Consider the following 26,547-nt stretch of genomic DNA (forward strand, 5'->3'; position numbering starts at 1 on the left):
TATTTTAGTTTATCGTGTCAAATCGTGGCACTAGAGAAGTGGACCGTCAGAAAAAATCATTTTCCTCCAATGTAGGCTACAGGGTGAGTACAAAGCTTTTTCTTCATCCGATTCTTCACGTGTTGAATAATGTATTATATATTAATCATATTTTACGATATCCTGTAGTACATATAAGCAGTATTACCCCAAACATGAAATTTAAAAACAGTCATTTAAGAAAGTAATCGGTCCAAGTATTAGGTACTATGCTTTTCGAATATAGGTTAACTTCCTTGTGTGCACACCAAACGATTCCTTGCATTCAGGTCAGAAGATGGATCTTATTCTTAATACCGTGCAAGTTGGTCATGCGGTTAAGGTCACGCAGCTGTGAGCTTGCATTCGAGAGATGGTGGGATCGAACTCATTTCCCATTTTCAAACCAGGCAAATGCTGGGGGCTGTAGCTTAATTAAGTCTACGTCCTCCCACTCCTTGCCCTTTCCTGTCCCATCGTCGCTATGAGACCTATCTGTGTCGGTGTGACGTAAAGCAAGCTACTTCAGCAAGGTAAAGTGAGGAAAGCGAGATGATATTTAGTTTCGTCGCTTCTTTCGTTTCATAAATCGAATGTCTTTTTATTATTTATGAAAAAATGTTACTGTTGAAGTCATCACTTAGACGTCAGTGACTGCTGAGATACTATATTCACGAAGTGTGGTGCCTTTTAACAATAATAACTTGTCATTAATAATGTTGTAATCATTGCTCCAAATATTCATGTGTTTTTCTCGTATTGAATATTCCTGAAATCTGCAAGGACAAATAATACATAATGTAACTAAGGCAAATTTTTAAAATTATTTTTTCTCACTTATAAACATTAACGTCTCAGAGTAAAATATAATAATAATAATAATAATAATAATAATAATAATAATAATAATTGTTACCGAGTTTTGGTGGTAGGTAGAGGTGTAAGAAGGTGCGGGCGTGAATGGGTCTCAAACTACGGAATCAAAGTTAATGTAAAAGTTAACAAGGTTATATTTCCTTTTCAATATTAAGTAATAACAAAGAACAGGTACTTAGTAGCCGAAACACAATTTGAAATGTACAATTACAGGGATTACAGAGTTTGGGCTTCGAGCCCTGAGTTCACAATTTTTGAGCAACTAGCCCAACTTTCCGATATACAAATTTTAACAAAGGGGCAGAAGACCCCCAATCAAAACCCTGGAGCACTTGCTCCAAATTACACAGTAAAGCCTCCTCGAGGCATACAACACTCCGTTTCCAAAAGAGCCACACGCTCTTTAATTTAAGCCTCTCCTAGGCCACACCAAACTCCACCTTCAAGTTGTCCTCAACGGACATAAACACAGGGGTAAAATACCCAATCTACTGAGGTCTATTAAATGAAAAGCAGGTTAATTGAATGACCTCTCAAACAATTTGAGAGGAGGCTAACTTGCACTCCTAATACACTTTGATTTTAAAACCTACTTTGACACTAGGCCGTTATTACAAGGGCTAATCCCATACTACAGAGGTGACTTAATAGCAATTTACATTACATTACGGAAGAATTGGTTGAGAGAATAAGTTCACCTCAAGACGATGTGAGTGGGAGCTCGAGAGGGTTAAGCACTCTCTATCCCGATATGTCGTTTTAAAATAGAATAGATACCAGTTGTTTTTACATTTTAGGAAAAGGTTACATGGTTGCACGCTTAGAACCCGCCTCGAAAGTTAAACTGCTGAGCAAGAAAAGAAAGAATTTATTAATCGGCCATTACCTTATTGTTGACCGCCGCCTCCTGCTATGTACTTAATACACTGAAAGATGGAACAGAAGTGGCCCGGAGACCCTAAAATCAGCAGTTTATATACTCTCGTGGAAGTTTCTAGGCGTTAGGGGAATGAAAACACCCGCCCACAATGTTTTTATTGGATAGGACCCCGCAACAGATACAAGTTGGGGGAAGATACACCAGATTGGTCAGAAATTACTAAAAGAAATTCGGGATTGGATAAATCTAAAACAAGGGGAAAAAGAGGGGTATACAGCCAACTTAAACAATAACAGAAAGAAATTTAACAAGAAACAAACTTTTGAAATAAAAATTTCTCCAACAAAATAGTTCTTTGACTCCGCACTAGGGTGCGCTATTGTTGATCTTCAGTAGTGTCCTCTAGAAGAGAAAGTTCACGCTTCTTACTTCAAGCGAAACAAAAACACATCAAAAGTGACACAGTTCAAAAACTCAAAATTTTCCACGTGGTGACATCTTCTGAGAAAGTAGAGAATTAATAGAGTAGATAAAGTTCAACCTTCCTCCAGAAGAGGAGTTTCAACTGGCGCAACTTTTAAATAAACGGTGTAGAGGTGTACCGCCCGGTACAATAATAATAATAATAATAATAATAATAATAATAATAATAATAATAATAATAATAATGTTTAATATTTTAGTTTTTAAAACCTTATTCTTATCTCTAGTTTACAATTTATTATTATTATTATTATTATTATTATTATTAAACTGTCCAGCTGTTTGGCTGAACGGTCTGCTGAGAGGTTCCCGCGTTCGATTCCTCGCCGGATCGGGGATTTGAATCGCATGTCATTAACTTTTCTGGCTTGGGGACTGGTTGTTTGTGTTTGTTTTTCAACACTCTCCTGTTCATATACATACAACACACCACAATACCAACCGCTAGATAAACACGTAATAGTGATTACATACCCACAGATATGTTCGGCGTCAGGAAGGACATCCGGCCGTAAAACAGGGCCGAAAACACATGTGTGGCACTGGTCTCACCCATGGCCCCAGCGGTAGGACAAGAAGATTATTATTAATGTGATGTTCTAAAAATACAGGGCCTTGTACGGCACGATAAATTGATCTGTGACCGTTCTTTCACAATGAATGTCAGTCTGTACAATATGAAGTCCACCTTCGAGGATTTAACATAATCATTTCCTGCGCTTTGTATCTGGTCGTTTCCTGGTTTACCTCGAATGTAAGTGTTACGGAGTTACCCGTGGAGCAGAAGAGGTGAAAGAAGGTGCCGGGATGAATGGGTCTAACTACAATGTAAGGAATTGAATTTAAAACGTAAACTGAAGGTTATATTTTCTTAAATAACAAAATTTTCATAACAATGAAATGCCAGGTACACTGATAAATTCTAGACAAGACAAGAAATCCAAAATTTAGTGACTGTTAAAGAAACTGGGGTTCAAGCCCCTCGCTTTACAGTTCTTGAGCTCCTAGCTCAAATTTACAAAAGCACAAATACAAAACGGCAAAAATCCTCTAATACCTGGAGCACTTGCTCCGAAAATGGCAATATTAAGCCTCCCAGAGGATTTTTTTACAACACATGAAAAAGAGCTAACGTGCTCTCAGCTTTCCAAGCCTACTCAAGGGAATATAGCCTGAAACTCTAATCATCTCTGGCCTTACAAGAGACAATTTACAAATAGAAATCAATTACACAGAGATATCTAGTACCGAACTTACAGGGCCTTTGCGGAAAAGATCAGGACAAGTAAATGGCCCGAAACACAAATTGATTGGAGGCGCGCTTGCACTCCTAGATATGAACTCTTAAAACCTAAAGGGAACTAGGCCGGTGAAACAGGGGCTATTCCCAAACTACTGAGGTGACTCGTATAAGAATAAATTAAGACATTACGGAAAGGAAGAAAACCAGTTACAAAACGTAGTAACCTCAAACCAACATGAAGGGGGGCTCAAGAGGGTCCATCACGCTCTATCCCCAGTTTACAGTTAAAGATTTTATGAAGTTATTACATAAGCCAGCAGAAGTTACATTGTCAGAAAGTAGGTTACATAGGTGATGATTCGGACCTTTCCCTCAGGTTAAACTGCGGAGCAAGCAAGAAATAAAGATGTTATGTGGCCATTGCCTAGTCGGAGTACTGCTGCCTGTTGGAAGAGGCGCCTTCCGCCTCCTGCTTGACACACACACTAGGTTAGATGACGATCAATTGGCCAAGAGACGTGAAAATCCGCAGTATATAAACCCTCGGGGAAAGTTCGAAACCTTTCACGAATAAACCAGCCACATCCACTCAATTTCTTGGTTGATTTAAAGGTTACACACAAAATCGAAGAAGAAGGCTGTGATAGGTTGAAAATTAATTATAGAAATTTGGGATTGGCTAGATTCAAAACTGGCGGAAAGAAAAGATAAATATTGCCAACCCATAAATGAAAGAACGAAATTTAGTAATAAGAAAACTTATGAGTACAAAATATCTTCAAGAAAGTTCCCTCACTTCGCACCAGGGTGCATGATCGTAGATTTTAGTAGAAACATCTATGAGACAATGTCCAAACTTCTTGATAAATAGTAAACAAAAACACGACGAAATTAACGCAGTGACATCTTCAGAGCAAAAGTGTAAGAAGATCCAGTTTTAAGTTCACAGTTTCTCCTGTAGATGAGTACTTTAAGGCGGAAAATTCAAATGTGAGGCGTCGAGGTGTACCAGCCGGTACACATACCTTTCCAAATAAACATCTCTCGGATCTTTTCTCGAGTTTTGAAGATGCATAAATGGCCCCCTAAAGGGGTCTCATGGTAATTCATGAAAATCTTAGGTACAAGGACCGCTGGAACTACAACTTATATTTTCGATCATGCCTGACGGGAAACATAAAACCCCGTTCCTCAACACATAAGGTACGACATGTTCCCCAGAAGAAAGGGTTCAAATAATAAGAGCTAGCACAGGTTCTTCGTGTTGATATTTTTCAGTATCAATGAACAACATGAGGGCATCAGTTAGAATGGCATAAATGCCCGAAAGTATGGGCGTGAGAAGAGAGGAACTATCTTCCAATTCGGAGATCTCCACATCATTAGAAAACATGCGGCTTAGTCCATCCGCAACAACATTTTCAGATCCTCGGATGTGCCTAACATCAAATTGGAAGGCAGAAATTCTGATGGCCCAACGGGCTATACGACCAGTACGACGCGGCCTAGGTAAGACCCAACTTAAGGCTTAGTTAACTGTTTCCAGGTCGAACTTGTCATAATCAAGATAGAGGCGGAACTTCTCTAATGCAAATAAGACGGCCAAACCCTCAAGTTCTCAGATGGAATACTTGGTTTCTTGAGCCGATTGTGTCCTAGATGCATAGGCGAAGGGTCGCCTTCCGAGTTCAGTTTGTTGAAGAAGCACAGCAGCCACCGCCGACGACAATGCGTCGGTTTGAACGATGAATTTCTTCGAGAAATCAGGCATAGCATGGACAGGGGCGTTGCAAACAGCTAATGTTAATTCTTCGAAAGCGGCTTGTTAAGACGTCCCCATTCAAATTTTACACCTTTCCTACGAAGTAAGTTCAAGGGCAGCGCTCTGTTAGCGAAGTTAGGAATAAATTTCCTGAAGAAATTCACCATGCCTATGAACCTGGCAATACCTTTGATGTCCTTAGGAGGTTTGAAATCACGGATGGCCCGTGTTCTAGAATGATCAATAGAAACACTATCGGGTGACACAATATGCCCTAAAAATGACATGGAAGCCTTAGCGAAAGCGATCTTAGATAGCTTCACAGTTAAACCTGCCTTACGAAGGCGATTAAGGACCTCTTTCAGACGATCTAGTTGTTCTTCAAATGTCTCAGAAAATACAACGACATCATCAATATAATGATACAAATATTCGAATTTTATGTCGGAGAAGACCTTATCTAGCAGTCTCGATAGCACAGCTGCTCCCGTGGGGAGCCCGAAAGGCACGCGGTTGTACTCATACGAGTTCCAATCCGTGGCTAAAGCTGTTAGATGTTTGGATTCTTCTGCTAGAGGGATCTGATTGTACGCCTGATTAAGGTCTATGATGGTGAAGAACTTAGCTTTCCGAAACCATGAAAAACAAGAGTGAAGGTCAGGAAGAGGCACAGATTGTAACAACACCTTCCGATTTAAAGTCCTATAGTCAATCACAGGCCTGAAGCCACCTTGGGTTTCGGAACCAGAAAAATGGGCCGTGAATATGCTGACTTAGAGGGTCGAATAATACCATCCTTTAACATATGATCGATGATCTCCTTGAAAGCCTTCATTTTAGGGGGAGATAGCCTATATGTTGGAAATCGAACCGGGATCAAATCAGTAACCTCAATCTTATATTCAATAAAGTCAGTAACACCAAGAGTATCAGAAAACGCAGCGGGAAACGACTGACACAATTGACGAATACTATCAGGCTGCTCCTCAGGTAGATGTCTAAGGTCTAACAACATCTCATCCTGGGTAGGCCAAACAGATGAACATGATGCAGAATTACACTTAAGCAAAGAAATTTTACAGTTACTAGCAAATTTGAAAGTGCACGACTTGCTCTGAATGTCGAGCACTAGACCAATAGAAGACAGGAAGGCTGCTCCTAATATTCTGGGGCAAGACATGTGCTTAGTCACAAACAATTTAACTTTCCAGGTGAATTTAGAAATACGAATTTTGGCAAATAGGAAACCTAGGAGAAGAATTAGCCGAAACGCATTTCACTGAAGTCGAACAATAATCAGAATGTTTACAGACAGACTTTAATTTTGAGTACCTTTCAGCCGAAATAATGGAACAAACACTCCCTGAGTCTAATAAAGCGGTGACGCATTCACTATTCAACTCATCTTGAAAAAAGGTACAAGTGCGGGGGACTCGGCCGCAATTCTGAGGCATTCTTTAGGACCTTCGAATGATAAATTAGAAGCACCCTGATTCGTACGTGATCTTTCGCTGTGTTTAACAGGGGCTGAGCCTGGGAAAGATAAATACACCGACTCAGTGGATGACACTAGTCATTTCCTATTATTCGGGTTCAATGAGGCTGCACCGGAAGTTGAACAGGATGGGGTGCTATTCGCGTTAGGGCAATTCTTGACGCTATGAGAAAACGAGCCGCATTTAAAACAGCTTTGGGATGACCCTGCTCCATTATTTTTCCCACTCTATTTTACTACTGTTCACTTGTTACGGAGATGATCTGCCGAACAACAAGCATAACATTTGCGGGTGGTGAAAGTTCGGCGAGTTTGAGGCGGAAAGTTCCTCGAAGACGGATGGGGCTCTTTAGCGACTCTTAAGGTGTCGGCTTACCGCACTCCTTCGCCTGAGACCGCCATAGCCTCTAATTCAGCAAAGGTTTGAGGACGCGGCGCGAAATACAAGTACAACCTATAGGGTGGGGAGATGCCTTCCACAATAGTCTGAAAAATTTGATCTTCTGGGAAAATAAGAGCAAATACTGTTGTATAAAACTTAATGTCCTGGATGAAGTCGGCGAGGTTTTCGTCCAGTCGCTCTACACTGTACTAGTACCTTTGAATTTATGATGACATTGGTCGAACCGGAATGAAATTCGCCAGAAGGTGTGCATGGAAGTATTCTATAGAGGATTGTTCAGCTATGGCTCTGACTATTTTGTTCGAGAGGACACCTATGGAGTAAGGGTAAATAATTAGAAGAATTTGAGAAGGAGAGAGAGAAAACACTAGAGCGTGATCTAGGAATTCAACTAAGAATCTTAAAAATGAAATGACATCATTCGTAGAATTATTAGAAAACTTAGAAATTCCCCTAAGCAACATAGCCAAAGAATGAGGCAAACTACTGAACCCGGGTGACAGAGTAGGTAACGGCCTAGAAGGTGAAGAAGCTTCAGAGACAGCAAAGAATGCTGGAATGGATGTACGGCGATCAGGCTCATTTCTTTATGTGACGGATGTCTGTTGCGCTGCTACAGGTTTTCTGCTTTCTTCGCCTTTGGAAGAATCTTCCTCACTTACAATGTTTACAGCAGTGGCCTGGTCAGTTTTGGGGGTAGCTGCGCCAGTTAACAATTGACTAACTTACTGGACATTTTTGATAGATGATCAATTAAATTACTCGTCTCCTTAGCGTGATTTTCCTTTAATTTTAGAGACAATAGATCGCTCACCCTGTTATAAAGTGGAACAGTCTTGCCTGCGCTCTCTTAAGTTGCTTAAGAGAAGCATCACTCACTTCAAAAAAACTAACTACGGAAGCTAGCTCGGTAGTGTTGTTCGTGATAATGGGCAGAGCCTCATCAATATCCTTCTCTCCCAAAGATGGGAGACTAATAGGTAATTCAAGGGATTCCTTAAGCTTGGTGGTATCATCCGCAACCGTGCCTCCAGATTGAACATTTCTAATAAGTAATTCTTAAATTAATTCCTCCTTGCGCGAGTAGCCGGGATGGGGGACTTCGCGAGGGCCGGACATGATGACAGAAGTTTACAAATTTAGAAAATTTCCAGCGACCGAGAAAATTCTTAGAGTTCGGTGCGGACAGTATGTTTAGCCGTCAAAAGGAGCTTAATTGAGACCCATTCAACCACGCTCTGCTACCACTAGTTCCGGGGTATTTGTGGACCGCAGAGGTGAAAGAAGGTGCCGGGGTGAATGCGTCTAACTACAATGTCATGAAAAAAATTAAAACTTAAACTGAAGGTTATATTTTCTTAAATAACAAAATTTTCATAACAATGAAATGTCATGTACATTGCGGGCGAAGCCAGCGGGAAACTGCTAGTACAATATAATGTTTAATATAATATTAATATAATTGTAGATAATGCTTTCCAAGAGCTTACGTGCGACACATGTCAGGCTGACTGACCTAAAATAATCTGCTTTACGTTTGTCACCTTTCCTTGATACAACAGATGGAATTTCTTTCCTTAAGGAGAGTTTGATTTCTTAAGATTGTATACGCTTTAGAAGCACCTTACTTTTGCTAGCGTTGGCTATTCTGCTACCTTCTCAAGATCTTATGCGGACTCATGTAAATAATAGCAAAATCACTGGAAGACCTGAGTTCTGATTTCCTTTACTTGAACTGAGAATCCTTACATAAATCTTTAATTCATTACGGCGTCCTATTGTACATAAGCATTAAACTGATACTTGGACTACGTAAATATCGCTCGCGTCTAACAATAAATATTCCTTTACAATTGTAGCGTCTTCTGTATTAAACCAACGGAAATCAATATGAGTTTTGGAAACTTAAGAAAGAGAAACTTCGTTGCTACTCCACATAAACTCCCTGGAGAAGCAAATATTGAATGTACAGTAACGATATTGATGATTACTAAGGCCCGGGTTCTTATGTCATTAAATATTCCATTCATTTACTTTTAGACAATTGCAAATGAAAGATGTTGGTGAATTGTGGTCTGATATGGTGGTACCTGTGTTTCATTTTACGTATTGTTATTAATATTACATACTATACGAAGAATGTAATGTTTGTACATTCCGTATCTAGGTAATTATTCTTAAAGCATTAAAAATTGTGTCATATCGTTTAATTTTCAGACTAGGAAGAAAATAATTCGCGAATTTGATCTCATATAGAATATATTTCAATTGCTAAAGTTGGCTTTAAAATTCCTTTAAAATTAGGTTTTCTAACCCTTTTTCTCTGATGCAGAAGGTCTGGGGGTCTCATCTGCCTAAAATAATACTAATCCTTTCTCAGAATCTGGAAAGGCTAGTTGCCTTTCATTGGTCAGAAGTTGTAACAAATTTCATGCAGTCTTGAAACGAAATCTAGGTTATTCAAGGTCTCCATCTGTGGCGAACAAGAAGAGCCCACGTAAGATAATTCAATGAGCTAGCTTGATCTTTTAAAAGATGCACAGGTGGCTTCCTGCGATGTTGAACAGTCATTCTCATACTGCAAGATAATTTTATCGTCGCGGCGCCAAACCATGAAGATGGAAACCATGGAGACACTATGCATCGTGATAAAGAAAGTTACCGTACCATTTGTATTACTTAAAGGGAGTTTAAACTAATGCTTACAGATTTTATTTAGTAACATTTACTCGTTTCATTTTCAGGGCACGAGGACAGCTGCAACAATATATTGTGTGATGTATTCCACGATATACAGTGCATAACATTATATTTAAATATTTGAAGTATTTTGATTATGCCTTTAATTTTATCATTTAATACTTCTAAAATTAGAAAACAGTAGATTATATGCATTATGTAAAGCTACCACGATGTCATCGTCATAAAAGATAGACCTTTATTAAAAAATTGTCTCATATCATGACCGTAACTCATAATAAACGAACATGTTGGTTAATTTCGTGCATTAATACTATTACATATAGTTTATGAATATTCCACATTTAATTACATACTAGCTAAGGTACCCGTGCTTCGCTACGGTATTCTATATTGTATACGGATATCGAAGTAAAATACTGTACATGAAGTGAATAAGTTTTTTAAAATTGCATGTCTCTTGGCGTTATCCGAGAAACAGCATAGGGAAGCCCGCAGACGTTATTTCCAATGTACAGTGTGAGTTGCGGAGTTGTGATAATAACGGCAGGTCCACTTGTATACTGCAATTTACTATGCGTAACGTCAGTCACATTTTGATGGGTAGATTTCTTTATTATGGGGGTGCCCTTGCAAGGGGGCACCTTTGCCTACTGAAAAACAGAATCGGTAAAGGAGTTTTGCTTTTTTTTGCTATTAGCTTTACGTCGCACCAACACAGATATGTCTTATGGCGACGATGGGATAGGAAAGGCCTTGGAGTTGGAAGGAAGCGGCCGTGGACTTAATTAAGGTACAGCCCCAGGATTTGCCTGGTGTGAAAATGGGGAAACCACGGAAAACCATCTTCAGGGCTGCCGACAGTGGGATTCGAACCGACTATTTCCCGGATGCAAGCTCACAGCCGCGTGCCCCTAACCGCACGGCCAACTCACACGGTGAAGGATTTTTGAAAAAATTGCACGCTCCCTTGCCTCCTGCTAGTCAAATCGAGAAAGGAATTATTCATTACAATGGTACAAAGGAGTTGGAGGAAGACCCCATTCCTACTGCCAATTAAAGTCGATGTGGGAAGTACTGATTACAACAGCTAAGCCCTCCTGCTGACAGTCACTATTGATTTGTAAATTATTAATTACAATGGCAGACAAACCCCTTCTAGATCGCTACAAATCGACTTCAATGAATAAATATAGATCGACATACGGAAGCATATGAATGTTCACCTTCATTCACAGAATAATTGCTGCTAAACGGTGCATCATATCTCAAAACTGAGTGTACGATAAGACGGCCCTGGCCCAATTTAGTAATCTAAATGGCTGGTCCTATGATATTTCCTCGTATCTCACCTATTTAAGGTAAGATTGTTTTAGAAACGTTGAATAGGGTGAAATATGTGTAAGGCTTTCACACAATGAATTACTTTTCAGATACATATGTGACAGTTTCAAACATAGAATTTGGCTCACATATGGCTACTGGGTGGGCCAATATTTGTGTAGAGTTTGATTATCTTGCCTTTCCTATAGGCGATTCAAACCATCAGTTATACGTGTACAAAGTACAAAATTTAGATAAATCCAGAAGTAGAGCCAATGTTAACGTATAAGGGGTAGAGATACGACAAAATGTCATAGGACCAAAGTTGTAGATCACACCAAATTTACCACAGATTGTGCCAGCAGCTTTGTGATACGACTTGCCGTTTACCCACCAAATACCTCAAAAGGAAAGTCTGCACCGTCATTAAAATTGCCTCCAAATTTCAATATTTATCGGGGTTAAAAAATAAAAATGTTAAACATCTCGTAAATTTCCCGTCGGTTGCAGGCTAAAAGGTATTATTTTGCCAAATTTCAATTTTCTAGCTCATCTGGCAGATTGTGCCGCCATCTTGATACGGGGAGGGGGTTGAAATTTAGGACTTTCAGGAAACTTTTAAGCCCATGAAACCTATAGGCTATCGTTTTGGATAAATATATCCGACTGCGTTCTTATGTAGATTTGAAACTCCCAGCGTGTCCCCCTCGGAGAATGCTGAGAATTTCAGATTTTTCTAGGGATCCTGAAGTCATCAGCTTGCCTGGTACCAAGTATTAATTTCCTATAATGCCTGGAAGTTTCTTATTAATTCGCGTCAGCTTTCATTTTTATGTCATAATTTATATATATACAGTACAGTAACTTATATATAGATCGCTACTTACTGACTTCCATTTATTTATATGGATTACATTTCACTCCCTTCCCTAGTGGTTCTAGGGGCGTCTTACTCCCACAGTATATTTTCCAGGTAGTAAGTCATACTTGTAAGTCATACTGGAACATACGCACGTTCATTATCTCGGTCATTTTGGACAATTTTTTAAACACTTTCTCAGCCCCTATGCCAAAGGGGGCTGAACTTGGACTTAAAAAAATTCCGGAGTGTCACTATTCATCTCAGTGACCCCGAAAACTATGGATTCGACACTATTTTCGATTATTGTTATGTATCACTCTCCCATCGCCCCCACCCCGAAGGGGGCTGAACTTGGACGTTAAAAAAATTCCGGAGTGTCACTATTCATCTCAGCGACCCCATAAAGTATGGATTTGACACTACTTTCGATTATTTTTATATCTCAGCCCCCTCTCCCCCTCCGCCCCTAAGGGTTCCTTGGGTGTATAACCTCACGTGGTTTGTCTCCTGATACTAAAATTTCGGAGTGTTACTATTCATCTCAGAGATCCCGAAAACTATTGATTCGACATTATTTACTATTATTTTGATATATCGCTCCCCCATCGCCCCCTACCTCCGAAGGGAGCTGAACTTGTACATTAAAAACTCCGGAGTGACACTATTCATTTCAGCGATCCCCAAAAGTATGGATTCGACACTACATTCGATGATTTTTATATCTCACCGCCCTCGCCCCGCCCCTAACCGATCCTGGAGTGTCTTATCCCCACGTGGTTTGTCTCCAGATACTAAAAATGCGGAGTATACAATTCACCTCGGGGACCCCGAAAACTACCTATTCGACACTATTTTCGATTAATTTTATAAATCACTCTCCCTCTCTCCCACCCCGAAGGGGGCTGAACTTGGACTTTTAAACATTCCGGAGTGTCACTATTCATCTCAGCGGCCCCGAAAAATATGGATTCGACACTAATTTCGATTATTTTATATCTCAGTCCCCTTCCCCCCTAAGGGCTCCTTGGTTGTATTACCCCCATATGGTTTGTCTCCTGATACTAAAAATCCGGAGTGTCACTATTCTTCTCAGCGACCGTGAAAACTATGGACTTGACACTACTTTCTATTATTTTTATATATCTCTCCCCCATCGCCCCCACCCCGAAGGGGCTGAACTTGGACATTTAAAAATTCCGGAGTGTCACTATTAATTTAAGCGAGCCCAAAAAGTATGGATTGGGCACTACTTTCGATGATTTTTATATCTCACCCCCTCGCCCCGCCCCCCGACCCTAAGTGTTCTTGGGGTGTCTTGTCCCCACGTGGTTTTTCTCCTGATACTAAACATCCGGAGTGTACAATTCAGCTCGGTGACCCCGAAAACTATGCATTCGACGCTATTTTCGATTAATTTTATACATCACTCCCCCCTTGTCCCCCACCCAAAGGGAGTGAACTTCGACTTTAAAAAATTCCGAAGTGTCACTATTCATCTCAGCGACCCCAAAAAGTATGAATTCGACACTATTATCGACTATTTTTTTACCTACCCCCGACCCTCCTCCCATAAGGGCGCTAGGGATGGCTTACCCCTACAGTATTAGTCTCTAGATAGTAAGTAATACTTGTACCAAGTTTTTTTGAAATTGCTCCAGTGGTTTAGGAGGAGATGTGTCATTTACACACACACACACACACACACACACACACACACACACACACATGCATCCATATATACATATAAAATAAGAGTTTTGTCTGTACATTGCTCAGAATTTGAAAAGAATGGTATTTCTGTATCGGCCATGTCCACAGTAACAAGGAAATGCATTTTTTCTTTTCCATAATTTATGTCTGTCTGTCTGTCTGTCTGTCTGTCTGTCTGTCTGTCTGTCTGTCTGTCTGTCTGTCTGTCTGTCTGTCTGTCTGTCTGTCTGTCTGTCTGTCTGTCTGTCTGTCTGTCTGTACACGCATCACGAGAAAATGGCTGAAGAGAACTCAATGAAAATCGGAATGTAAAGTCGGGTGATGAACCGCTACAATCTAGGCTATAAAGTATTTTTATTCACGCTGACTGAAATAGTAGTTTAGGGGAAGGCCTGAAACTTAATTCTCAAATATTTACGTTATTAGTGGTCGTGTCTTAATGAAAATCGGTATGCAAAGTCGGGGTAATAAGTCGATATAATCTAGGCCATAAATAATTGTATTCACGCTGAGTGAAATGGCAGTTTATAGGAAAACCTAAAATTTAATTTTCAAATATTTGTATTATTCGTGGTCTATCTTAATGGAAATCGGTAGACAAAAGTGGGAAATAAGTCGCTATAATATAGGCTATACATAATTGTATTCACGCTGAGAAAAATGGTACTTTAGGTAAGGCCTAAAATTGAATTCTCAAATATTTATTATATTAGTGGTCGTATCTTCACGAAAATTGGTATGCAAAGTCGGGAATAAGTCGCTATAATCTAGGCCATCAATAATTTTATTCACACTTATTGAAATGGTAGTTTAGGGGAAGGCCTGAAATGTAATCTATATATAAAATACGAGTTTTGTCTGTACATTGCTCAGAATTTGAAAATAGTGGTATTTCTGTATCTGTCATGTCCACAGTAACAAGGAAATGCATGTTTTACTTTACCGTAATGTCTGTCTGTCTGTCTGTCTGTCTGTCTGTCTGTCTGTCTGTATGTCTGTCTGTCTGTCTGTCTGTCTGTCTGTCTGTCTGTCTGTCTGTCTGTCTGTCTGTCTGTCTGTCTGTCTGTCTGTCTGTCTGTCTGTACACGCATCACGAGAAAATGGCTGAAGAGAACTTAATGAAAATCAGTATGTAAAGTCGGGTGATGAACCACTACAATCTAGGCTATAATTTTTTTTTTCACGCTGAGTGAAATGTTAGTTTAGGGGAAGGTCTGAAATGTAATTCTCAAATAAGGTATTTATAATATTAGTGGTCGTATCGATAAATACTATTTAACTAACATAACTTTAGTTATGTCGTAAGTTAGTAGTACTTATGTAAGAAGTTATTAAATTTCCGATCACTTATGTCTTATATATTGTTACCGTACCGCATATAATCACAGAGATATTCATGAATTTGGATTTTTGTTACTAAGTCCATATCAGCGCCGAGTCACGAGAAAATGGGTAAACAGAATTGAGTGAAAATAGGTATGTAAAGTCTGAGAATAAGTAACTATAGTCTACGATATAAATAATGTTGTAAGACACCCTAATAACACATAATCGAAAGAAAACTAATGTGAAGGCCTGCAATATAGAAACTTTATCAACAATAACATTACATTGACCATTGTTTGTTGTGATGTGCTTTTTGTCTTCTGTTTCCACTCATCCCCGATAGATAGGATTACTGCAGCGTACCGAGGTTTTTTAAAAATTTGATTTACGTCGCACCGACACAGGTAGGTCTTATGGCGACGATGGGATAGGAAAGGAATAGGGGTGTGAAGGAAGCGGCCTAGGCTTTAATTATGGTACAATCTGGTGTGACTCGTGTGAAAATGGGAAACCATGGAATACCATCTTCAGGGATGCCGGCAGTGGGGTTGAAATCCACTATCTCCCGGATGCAAGCTCACAGCTGCGCGCCTCTAACCACACGGCCAACTCGCCTGGTCGTACCTAGTAACAGCCTGGCTGTATATTGGCGGGAAGTAGCTGGGGAGTTAGATAACTTTCTTCTTTAGCATGCCATTCGTCTGGTTCATATATTTTCTGATATTACTGGTACGTAACACACTGGTTCATTATAGCAGTCCCTACCCTGAGGCACTCATTGGAATGTGTAGTGTGCATATGTAACGGAATAATGACAGAGGAGTGTTCAAGGCAGTCTGCAACCTGGTTATTCCAGCTCTGGAACTTTGGACTGTTAGATCGGCACCGTACTACTGTTTGTTGAAAGTGAGAAAGTGTGCAGTTTTTCATTTGATCGAGTATTTTATATGATAACATTGCTTTCAATCGCTACACTCCTACTGACGTTTTTGTAATGACCTATGTTGAATTCAGTTAGGAAAACCACCAAGTCAGTCTTTCTGAGAATCCCGTAGCGAAGCACGGGCACATTACCTAGTTTTATATATAGTAAGATATAGATAGTAGATAGATTTATATATCTCACTCCTCCGTCGCCCATCGCCGTAAAGAGGGCTGAACTGTGATTTTTAAAAATCCGGAGTGTTACTATTCATATCAGCGAACCCGAAAACTACGGATTCGACACTATTTTCGATTATTTTTGCATATCACTGCCCCCTCGTCCCCACCGCCAATGGGGCTGACTTTGACTTTTTTTTAAAATCGGAGTGTTACTAGTCATCTCAGTGACCCTGAAAACTATGGAGTCGACACTATTTTCGATTATTTTTATATCTCACTACCCCCTCACCCCCCACCACAAAGGGGTCTGAAATTTGATTTTTTTTAAATTCGAAGTGTCACTATTAATCTCAGCGACCCCGAAAACTATGGATTCGACACTATTTTCGACTATTTTTATATCTGACGCCCCTAAACTCCCACCCCTAAGGGTGCTAGAGATGGCTTATCCCCACAGTGCTCGTCTCCAGATAGCAAATAGTAAGTGTTCAAAATTTGATTAAAATTACTCCAGTGGTTTAGGAGGAGATGTGTCATTTACACACATACATCCATTTTTATATATAGTAAGATAAGATTTCACTTACTACATTTTACATACATATTGCATAAAAATCCAGACGTAATGATTACAGACGAGTCGCGTCGAACCAGTCCACTGAGTGCTATGACAGAGCCTATGTCTGCATGACTATACTATATAATTTTATCTCCAGTAAATTTCACTCACTCACTTGCCTCTAAACACGACTTGATGAAATTGAAAATTACCCAGCGAGTTGGCCACTTGGTATGTTTCGTAAAACTGAAACTTTCCATTCGGGAGATTGTGGGGTCGGACCCCTTCGTCGGAAGTCCTCAAGGTGGTTCTTGATGGTTTCCCATTTTCACAGCAACAGTTGTGCCTTAATGAAAGCCATACATTCTCAGTTATAGCCATTTTCTATCCCTGCGTCCCCGAAAACCTGTATTAGTTAATGGGAAGTAAATAACCTCTAGCCAAAAAAAGAGAGAAAATTAGTCGTTAGGTAGCATGACACACATTATGACCATAAAAAGAATACTATACACGTTCAAAATTAATAAAACTTTATACATTAGGTCAGAATTTAAGTTAATAGATAGTGGCGGGCAGGTCAGGAGAGGTAGTGTATATAATTTATATTCACTAGAGTGCATGCCGAAAGCCTGGTTTAGATTCCAAATATTTTCAAGGAGTTCGTATATAGTGAAGACATATAACGCTGGTGATAGCGATTTGTCCGTCCGATGGGGACGGTAAGTCTTGAGTAGACCCTTCTGTGTTATTCGACACGTATAGGTTACCTGCAGACACCGGGTATCACTCTCTCCCTACATCATCATAATCGTCACCACCACCACCAGATGCGCAGTTCGCCCATGGGAATCAGGTAAAATGAACTGAGCCACGCGACATATATCAGGTCATGTTTCAGGGATCCAAATCCCTAGGCCTTGCTTCACCTACACCTGAAAACTTGCTTCTGAGGACAGCTTCTTTTAAAGCATAAACTGATACTCCGGAAACCCTAGCCACGCTGTGAACACAGATCCAGTAAATTTCAGCCCAAGCCATGCTGTGAACACAGATCCAGGAAATTCCAACCTTACACACGCTGTGAACAAGGATCCAGTAAATTTCAACCCAAGCCACTCTGTGAACACAGATCCAGAAAATTCCAACCCTATCCATGCTGTGAACAAAGATCCAGGAAATTCCAACCTTACCCACGCTGTGAACACAGGTCCAGTAAATTTCAACCCAAGCCACACTGTGAACACCGATCCAGGAAATTCCAACCCAAGCCATGCTGTGAACACCGATCCAGGAAATTCCAACCCAAGCCATGTTGTGAACAAAGATCCAGTAAATTTCAACCTAAGCCATGCTGGGAATACAGTACAGACCCGAGAAATTCCAACCCTAGCCATGCTGTGAACACAGATCCAGGAAATTCCAACCCTAGCCATGCTGTGAAGAAAGGTCCAGGAAATTCCAACCTTACCCACGCCTTGAACAAAGAACTAGTAAATTTTAACCCAAGCCACCCTGCACACGTGCATCCAGGAAATTCCAACCCAAATCACGCTGCAAACATAGCCCAAGGAAATACCTTTTAACTCGTACTTTCCACTAGCCACGGATAACCCCTTGCACAACATTTCCTATCCTTGCCTTCCAAAACACACCAAGCTACTGAACAACACTATTAATACAACATAACACGTGCAATATTGTAATGTATAAATACGCCATACAAATTATACTTAGTAATGATTACTGCGAACTAACACATGATTGTTTTTCATAAAACAAAATTTGGTTTTCTGTCGTTTCCTACTTCCATAACAGATAAGTGAACCTGAATTAAGGCCACTACCCTACCTTTCCATGGTTGTGATAAGCAGGTGATATCTTCGCTGGCCTGTCACAAAGACGGCCGAGGTCCGAATCCTGGTCAATGCATATAGGATTTTTGTAATGAGAAGTCACGTCCCAGTGGTTCGGATTCCACGCAGAACTGAAGCGTTGTGGCTATGCTCAAAATATCTAGCCTCGTTGGACTACAAGCATTCCGGCTCTGCCACCTTCTCAGTTCTAGCCGTATCCTATCCCGCCATCGCGAACTACTTGTAGTTCCATGTGTCATTATGACCTTAAACCTCCAGATAAATGTGTATATTGAGTCTCTAGCCTTGACTGGTTGAATTCCCAACAGCTCCACAGTCTGTTGTCTTACGAGCGGAGTATTTGTTTTCGAGCGCTCCGAATTGCATGACAATTGGTAGGAAAGCTGAAATATGGTCGCAAAAACAGCCGTAGGGTTATTTTCCTTACAAAATTCCACATGCAATAAAACGAGCTGATTCTATATAACATAGGAGTCCTTATAGATACATACTAGTAAAACAAAAATTATACACATATCCCGTTTCATTCATCACCGAGTAATAAGATAATATTACATGTTCATCTACTAACCCCACTCGATACTTTCATACTATTCATAATAAGAACTGGCTGTTTAAGGAGTGTTTCTCATACATGAGTCTTTATATTTTCAGAGTCAAGGATGAGACAGATCATGGAAGTTACGAACTTATTCTAGATCATACCAGAACACAGAGTAGAGTGCAAACAATGTATTTTATCAGAAATAGACCTGGATTTCCAGGTAAACAGTGTGGAATTGTACGAAGCATGTCGTAGTGACATCTGTCTACAATATTTGGGTTTTTCTATCTTTCTTACAGGAGATAATGTACTAGAACACTACTGGCTCCACACCAATCTATTATACGTTACCTTGTATCAGTTATACTGTTCCAATACCAGTTGTTATAGGTCAAGTTTGGTTGGAAAATGATTCATGATATTCAGTATGTACGACTGATTTATGTAAAACAAGTATTTCTATTTTTAAAACTACTGAACTATCATACTCCTGAAATGTAAAGAATAGACCTGTACACGCTCAACGGCAAATTTCTAATTCTTCAGGAGCAAGAAACACTGGAAAGTGATCATTACTATATGTCTAGACTTTGCCAATAAAGGTGGTCATTTCTAAGCTCTTAGAACTAGTTTAAATTTAAATATCCTCTACAAATAGCACTTAACACTACTTTGCCACTTTCCAAACATATTAGAGTTACTGAAGTTTATTGGCAAAGTGTGTATTGGACAATCCATATTGAATAATATGAGTATAAAATCAAGGCACGGGATGAGGTATATGAAGTTAGATTCTTCCGTACAAGAGTCACGAAGAGAACAAACAAGGACAGTGTTTTGCGGAAGCGGAAGAGCTACGTTACGGGCTCTAGAACACGGAATAGAGAGTTATAGCCGAGGTCAATAGTCAGTGGGTTATGAGACTTTTCTTCTTGCTATATTAATGTTTCTTAACGTTGATACAAAGAAAAATGTCACATCAATGTACAGTGTGGAAGAAATCTGTAGGCATAATCGTGATAGAAGTAATAGAGCTAAGTCACTGATACCTTCTTCCGCTGTAGTAATGTTGTTCGAATTCCGGTAGTGAGAAAGCAAGTTGACTCTAAGGATTGATCGTTAATTTCGTAAAGGGAATTTTAAGTTATTTTAATTTCATTTCTTTCACCTTCACTTCTTATTTCGGAACAATAACAATGACATCGTCTATCACCTTTAAAGTAGAAGATGGTACGCGAGAGGGATGTATTTCCTGACGCCTGCTCATCAACGCACATACAGAGCATATAATGAGGAAGGTGCTCGAGAAATGAGAAGGAGGTATCAAGAAGTTGTGTCATGTTGGCACACTGGTGTTAAATACAGTTTGCATTAGAAATATTGTGGCCCTGTTTCTCACAACACTGTATTTTTATTTTCTGTAAGATGACATTTACTAAAAAGACTTATTGATCAGACTTGTCAGTGTCCTAGGAAATGTATATATTCTTGATACAACAAAATATAAGCAATATGCGGGCCTAACAAAAATATTTCCAAGAATTGCCCTTCATTTTACTTATTCTTTTTCTGTGCTTTCTAATCTGCTTGTTAACCTTGGTCTACCCCTACCGTTCTTACCACCTATAGTACACTTCCCTCAAGAACCAAATAGACTAGTCCAGGGTGTCTTAAAACGTGTCCTATAAACCTATTTCTTCTTCTGGTCAAATTCAGCCAAAATTGGGAGAGTTTTGACTTCCTCTCCTTGGACTGTGATTCCCTTTCCAAATTCCTGTTTGATTCCTTTACCGCTATTTTATGTAAACGATGAAAAGGCGAGGAGACCAACTGCAGCCTTTCCTCACTTCCTTCTGGATTGCTGCTCCTTTTTCAAAGCCCTCCTTTCTCATTACTGCAGGCTGACTTTTGTACAGGTTGTTGATACTATATTTTCTCGATCACCTTAAGAATTGCAAATAGCTTAGTCCAATCAACATCATGGATTACCTTTTATAGGTCTACAAATGCCATGTACATAAGGTTGTTCTTCTTAATTCGATCCTCTAAGATCACAGGTATAGTCAAGATTGCTTCACGTTTTAATATATTTCTTCTGAATCCTAACTGATCTTCATTCAGTCAGTGGTAAAATTTTTCAGGCGTGAGATACCAAACTAACGGTGTTGTGGATTTCACACTTGTGAGCACCTGCTTTATTGGGAATAGGTATAACAACATTATATAAAATCGGATGGAACTTCTCCTGTATGATACATCGTACACACTAAATGGAATAACATTACAATGTTGGTTTCTTCTAAGTAAGTCTATAATTCTGAGTATATGTCATCAATTCCAGGTGCCTTATTCCTATTTGGATCCCGCAAAGCTCTGTCGAATTCTGACCTCAAAATTGTGTCTCCTATATCATCAGCATCAACCGCCAATTATCGTTCCAGAACCTTTTCATCTATTTCTTTCCCTTGATATAACTCTTGGATATGTTCCTATCACCCTTCAAACTGTTCTTATTTCCCTAGAAGTGGTTTTCGATCATAGTTCTTAATATTCATACACCTCTTTTTCCTTTCTCCAAAGTTTTCCTCGATTCTTCTGCATGCAGCATCTACCTTCCCTACAACCATACAGTCTTCAACATGCTTGCATTTCTCTTTCAGCCATTTTTTCTTAACTCTCCTGCTCTTTCTATCTACTTTATTCTTTAATCACCTCTTTTCTTTTCTACCTTCTTCTTTTATGCATTCTTGTACTTTCGCCGTTCGTCAATCAGGCCTAGTATCTTCTGAGTTGTCCATTGATAATGTTTCCTTTCTTCCTAAATTTTCTTCAGCAGCACTACTGATTTCATTCTTTATTACTGTCCATTTTTCTTCTATTGTGTTTCCTGCAGACTTTTAATTTAGTCCTTGTGCAACATGTTCCTTGAAACAATCCCTCGTACCGTTTTCTTTCAACCTGTCCACATCTCAACTCCTTGCATTCATTCTTTTTTTTTTTTTTTGTTCAGTTTTTCAGCTTCATTTTCATGACCAACAAATTATGATGTTAGTTTCATCTAGACTCTAGACTAACCAAAATAATGTTCAAAGTACGAGCCACATATCTAAATCATTGCTATACTTGGGGTTTCATTACTGACAATATTCTGATCTTATTTGCTTGTTCCCAGGAACTAAAGTATATTTTCTTATTTTTCCATCGTGAATAGTATAAGAAATTATTTTTGTAGATAAATCAATAATGAGCACATAACAGGCATCTGAACCTCCCTTCTTCTTTGGAATATTGCAATAATTTTTAGACTAAATTATTTATCACTGTCTTTGCCTTCTACTCAAATAACAAATATCATGCTAATAACTCCAGCAAATTTGGCGTGATTCTTCTAAAACAGGTAAACAAAAATGTAACCAGAATTTTTCATCAGATATCTCGCCAGAGACAGAAAATTCTAGCCGAATATTGGAAATATACAGACAAAAATACAACCTTATGTGTAAACAGTTAATGAACGTAAAGTTGAATATTTTCCATTACTGTAACATTGTAATAGATTTCATGAATTTAATGAAAAGGGGCTCTCCCTTCATAATACACATGAAAACGCCTTTTCCTCAATTCCATTCCCAAGCACTGGACTGTCAGTCCTTATCCGCCAGCTCACCAGTCACTTGCCTTCTTCATCTCTTGCCACACATCTCCGTCTACCTTTTAACCAGATAAGTGATTATGATAAAATATAAGTTCGTATCCCACGAGACACGGATGACACAGAGGTACTGTTATGTCATTGGCTTTACGTCCCACTATCTACATTTACGGCTTTCGGAGACGCAAAGTGATGGAATTTAGTCACGCAGGAGTTCTTTTACGTGCCAGTAAATCTACTGACACGAGGCCGACGTATCTGAGCACCTTCAAATACCATCGGACTGAGCCAGAATCGGACCTGCCAAGCTGGGGTCAGAAGGCCAGCGCCTTAACCGTCTGAGCCAATCAGCCCGGCTCGGCCCTATCAATTTGTTCATTGAATCGTATACGTAACTTAAATGTCAGAATGACCCGGTTACAGAAACTATCTCTTTTCAGGTGCTTAAGGCCCCTGGAAGAGTGGGTCATAAAAGGCTTCACTATTCACAAGTTCGGCACTGAGAGAGATAGAGTGCTTAACCCTATGCTCGACTGACAATGACAGAAGAATTTAACGTGGTACTTATTCCCTAATTAAGTGGATTGATTTTCTAGGATCACGTAGTACGTCCCTAAAAGTGGGACCCCAACACACACATATTGCTCTTTCGCTTGGGAACTAACATTTAAACCCTGCAAATTTAGCTCGTTAACTGAATAGTCAGTTTCTGTTCAGAGTGTTCTAGGTTAGGTTTTTCTGCTGTACGGGGATATTAGCCACGGTTGATTCATTCCCCTCCTTCGGTACTCTGCCACAATAGCATGCAGTTTCAAATACACGCAGATGCCACTCGCCCTCATCGGAATGTCCGCCTTGCAAAGTCTGCATTCGATTATAATAGCCTCATGAAATTATTATCTACCGCCATTGTACGTAAAATACCGATATGCAGTTCAACATATATAATGTGCGAACATGGACATAGTAAATGTTGGCGGAATAATATACGTAGAGAAATATTACTGGAACGAAGAAACTGGTATATAACGGAAGACTCCGAGAGAAATATTTAACGTAGTTCTCTTCTCCTCTCAGAGTTGTATTGCGAGCTCTCGTAGACGGAATCCGTGCACTTGAAATTGAATGAATCTCATATGGTTTGATTGCGTATTCTGTGTGCAGCCTTCAAAGTAACATTCTCATCAGAGAAGATCGGAGGATATATGATGCACTGAGCCAGTTCGTGAATGTCGTCTTGCCTTGGTACACGTTCAGCCACCTGACCTCAAAGGTTTTCCTGATTTCTGGAGGCAACATGACCCATAGCCCTAACACCCGTTTGCTCCTTGTTCCATACAGGTATTCAGGTGACCTGTATTGTCTAGTCAAACACCATCCAGTTCAGTACTCCGTATTAGGACTATTGTAACGAATTGTTGAGAAAATGAATACATTAAGAATACGAATATAAATTATAATCTAATGCTACGCGTTTATTAACCCTTCAATTGATATTGATTCTAGGAGAGACAGGACGGTCAGAATTTGCCCTTTAATGGGCAAGTATATCTCTTTTAATTAGTCACTTCAATGTAAAAGCTCGTAAATACAAAACGGATTTCCTGAGATTCGAACCCACAACCTTGAATTTGTACAATGATAAAAATTAACAAATAATCAGTATACAGAAAGAACTTCTAGTTACGGCCACCTTGTATTTTAATGTACACTTTCGTGAAACATATGGCCCATTCCCGTACATTGCAATGATGTTTTCCCTTCTACAAGGTTTCCACGTTTACGTGACTATCGCCTGACTCCACCCAGCCGTTACTGATTCTCTCTAAGACTGGCTTCAACTAAATGCGGAGAAACAAATATGAACCAGCGAATGATGTTACATTTCGTATAAAATAAATAATTGGACGGAAAGAGCCTCCCGTAATGAAATTTTCTATAATTTAGGAATATAATAAGAAATAGGCCAGTCCAACGTAATTCGATTAGAGACTCGAACTTGTGGAAGGAGTTTTGACTGTTACTGTCCATTCACCTTTTGGTGGGTGGTTAGTAACTTGTCAATCACATTGCTTGACACTATATTATCAATCTGAAACACAGTTTCTACATGGGCCGGATTTGTTTGCTCGTAAGTATTCATCATAGAATATATATTTTCTTGTTGAATTCTCTATCGATAACCCAACATACTGTGCCCTAAAAGGAATCGTGCCACAACATAATGATCAGTGAGTAACAGTTTACCTAGACTTATATTTCAACTGAAAAACGTTATAATTCAACTATTGAATTATTCACTTTATTAACACTCATAATTACTTCAATGTTCTTTATTGTTTGATTGAAATACTTTCAAACCATATATTTTAGTACTCCATAGTCATCTTACGGAATTTAGTTCAAAGATACTTGAATTACAGATATCAAACTCATCCAGGTAATTCAGAAATATGTAAATGTTACTTAACCAGTCCAAAATAAGTTTGTATTGATTTGCATGTGATGTTACCAAAGTACACCCGTTAAGAACTGTGTATACTAATTTTAAAAAACTTAATCTAACCTTCACAGGCATGGTCAAAGTTAAAATATGGTATGGTTATCACTTGAACTCGAAAATATAAATTATGTCAAGATCTCCATTTGAATTCAAAGTAGTCATACAAAAAATAATCTTAACCCTATCATAATTGTTCCGGGGTACCTGTGGAACGCAGAGGTGAAAGAAGGTGCCGGGTTGAATGGGTCTAATTACAATGTCAAGAATTGAAATAAAACTTTGAGAAAGGTTATATTTCTTTCATTATAAACAACAAACGTAATAAATTTCCACGAGGGAAAAATTACAATCAGGTACAATGCCAATCTAGAAACCAGATTAGGAAAAATCCGAGATTCAGAACCTGAACACTTTGGGCTTTAAGCCCCTAGTTTTACAATTTTAAAAATGGAAGAAGAATTATTTAGTTAAGGGCAGAAATCCCCTAATTCATGGAGCACTTGCTACCCAAGTAACAATTTCAGGCCTTCTAGAGGCACTCTTTACAATTAAAAAATTTGAAAAAGAGCAAACCGGCTCTCCGTTTCCTTCAGCCTCCTCAAGGCAACCTCAAAATTCTTACACTCTCTGGCCTTCCATGGCCCAACTCACAATTTGAAACAGGGTTATCTCGTACCCAACCTGTAGGGCCTATACGGAAACGAACAGTTAAGTAGATGGCCCGAAACACAAACTGAATGGAGGCGTACTGCGCTCCAAGATAATTAACACTTTAAAAACCTAAAGGGCTCTAGGCCGATGAAACAGGGGCTATTCCCAAACTACTGAGGTGACACGTTTATAAATTACATTAGCACATTACAGTAGGTAAAACAGTTAGAGAAAAACGTACACACCCCAAACCAAGAGGAAAGGGAGTTCGGGAGGGTACTTCACTCTCTATCCCCGGTTTAGAGTTAAAGATTTTATAAGTTTTTACATTAGCCGGAAGAAAGTTACATTTTAGAAACGTTGTTACATACTAAAGAGTCGGACCTCTCCCTCGGGTCAAACTGCGGAGTTAGCAAAAAGGAATAAAGTTATGTGGCCATAACCTTGTAGATGTTCTAGCTGCCGACGAAAGAGGCCACCAGCCTCCTGCTCAACACACACACTCAGATAGAGGTCGAACAATTGGCCAAGAAACGTGAAAATCCGCAGTTTATAAACCCTCAGGGAAGGTTCGAGAAA

The 26,547-nt window shown here is 39.4% G+C and overlaps 1 protein-coding gene across 1 annotated transcript in view; it reads left to right on the forward strand.

Moving 5' to 3' along the window:
• Mctp (multiple C2 domain and transmembrane region protein) overlaps positions 1 to 26,547 on the forward strand; it is a 1,410,470-nt gene that overhangs the window by 108,856 nt on the left and 1,275,067 nt on the right. The window lies entirely within an intron of this gene.

Source organism: Anabrus simplex, chromosome 5 (genome assembly GCF_040414725.1).
Source record: "Anabrus simplex isolate iqAnaSimp1 chromosome 5, ASM4041472v1, whole genome shotgun sequence".
Lineage (NCBI taxonomy): Eukaryota > Metazoa > Arthropoda > Insecta > Orthoptera > Tettigoniidae > Anabrus > Anabrus simplex.